This window comes from Gossypium arboreum, chromosome 8 (assembly GCF_025698485.1).
Source record: "Gossypium arboreum isolate Shixiya-1 chromosome 8, ASM2569848v2, whole genome shotgun sequence".
NCBI classification, from domain to species: domain Eukaryota; kingdom Viridiplantae; phylum Streptophyta; class Magnoliopsida; order Malvales; family Malvaceae; genus Gossypium; species Gossypium arboreum.
The window spans coordinates 67,615,368-67,617,764 of record NC_069077.1 but is presented as its reverse complement, the minus strand read 5'-3'; positions in this window follow the sequence as shown (position 1 = coordinate 67,617,764).

Here is a 2,397-nt window from a genome sequence, read left to right as displayed (position 1 = left end):
TTGTCAGCAAGTAAGAAGGATACGATTTGGGTTGTTGTTGATAGACTGACTAAGTCGGCTCACTTTATCCCTGTGCGTACGAATTTTTCATTGGATAAACTAGCTGAATTGTACGTTTCTCAGATTGTGAGATTACACGGGGTACCGATTTCTGTTGTATCGGATAGAGATCCGAGGTTCACCTCGCGATTTTGGAAGAAATTGCAAGAAGCTTTTGGTACCAAGTTGCATTTCAACACCGCCTTTCACCCTCAAACCGATGGTCAATCCGAGCGGATAATTCAGATACTTGAGGATATGTTGAGATGTTGCATTCTCGAGTTCGGTGGTTCATGGGAACGGTATTTACCTTTGATTGAATTCGCTTACAACAATAGTTTTCAATCAAGTATTAAGATGGCGCCTTACGAGGCTTTGTACGGGCGTAAATGCCGTACACCATTGTTTTGGACCGAGCTCGGTGAAAAAAAATTTCGGAGTGGATTTGATTAAAGATCTGAATGAAGGTAAAGGTAATCCGTGAAAGTCCGAAGGCGGCCACGGATCGTCGTAAATCGTGAGCGGATTTGAAACGAAAGGACATTGAGTATCGTGGGAGATAAAGTGTTTCTTAAAGTTTCGCCTTGGAAAAGATACTCAGATTCGGCCGTGAGGGCAAGTTGAGCCAGATTCATTGGGCGTCACGAAATCTCTGAACGAGTTGGCCCGATTCGTATCATTTGATTTTGCCCCGAACTCGAAAAGATTCACAACGTCTTCCACGTTTCAATGCTTCGACGCTATAGATCGATCCGTCGCACGTAATTAGTCCATCAGAGGTTGAAATTCAAGCCGATATGAGTTATGAAGAAGAACCGATTCGTATCCTAGCTCGTGAAGTAAAAGAGTTGCAAAACAAAAGGGTTCCGCTAGTGAAAGTGTTATGGCTCAAACACGGAATAGAAGAAGCTACTTGCGAACCCGAGAACTCTATGAAAGAGCGATACCCAAATCTATTTACCGGTAAGATTTTCGGGGACGAAAATTTCTTAAGTGGGGGAGAGTTGTGACAGTCTTAAAACGACCCTAGTCGGAATATGGTTTCGGGACCACAAAACCGAGGCATAAAAATAATTTAATATTTATTTTATTTCCTATAATGTGTGTTAACTCATGTGTGACATTTTTGATGTTTTGATTTAGAGCTATAAATGTGAATTTCACTAGAAAGGACCTAGTAGTAAACTTTGAAAGTATGATGGGGAAATGTGTGATGACTAATTAAAGCATGCATGCAAAAAAATGGACTTGCATGTCAAATTTCCCCCAATAGCTAGTGGCCGCCCATGACAATGAATTATGGGCAAAATCATGTCATGAAACATGTTTGGTAAGTGGGTTATGTTGGAATGAATAAAATAAGGAGTATGGAATAAAAAAATGTGTGTGTGAAGGCTTCTCTCCTCCCCATTGCCGTGTAGGTAGGAAAGAAAACAAAAAATTTGTTCATCCATTTCACTCTCTTTTGGCCGAAAATACTAAGGATAAGGAAGGAGTTTTGCTTCATGCTTGGTTTGGAAGAGGATTAGGAAGGGGTTTGGCTATACTTGCATCAAGATTAAGGTATGTTTGATGTTGTGCCATGAGATTCATGCATGTTTTTGGTTGCTAACTTGATGTTCTTATTAGCCCATGGTTCAAATCTTTGTTATATCATGGGGATGGTATTTGGCCAAGGTGGATTTTGAGTTAATGCCATTGCATGTTAAATATGAAGCTTGATGATGATACATGTAATGGTGGATTGAGGACTCTTAGATTTTCTTTAAGCATTTTTGAATGAGATACTAGGTTCTTTGTGTAATCATGACCAAAATTATGGTGTTGTGATGTATTCGGCCATGGTACATCCATAAGTGTGATTTATGCGCATTGCATGGAAAGTAAGATTTGTGTTTCGAAATCATGTTCATGTTTAGTTACAATCAACTTGAGATTCAGCTCTAGCATATATATATTTATATATGTTTGAGCATGATGTATTTGTATGACATATATATACTATCTCAAGGTATATACTTACTTATGATGATGTTTCGGTTATGAAGGAAATGATAGATGTGTATTGAGTTACAATATGGAATGCATTAGTTAGTAAAATGTATGCTGTTTTGTGTGGTAATAAGTGTATAATTGGCCTCAACATGGACATGCATATTCGCCACATGAGGGAAATTGGTGTGCATGCATTCGGTTAGAGGCAAGCATATTGATGCCTATTCTTGGCTTAGAAAATTCGGCTAAGAGGAATATTAACTAATGTGTTGAGTTTGATTCATGATTCGTACATATGCGACTTTGATGCCTAATGAGTATATATATTGGCTAAGTACCTTGAATTCCTCTTTCGATGCTCAA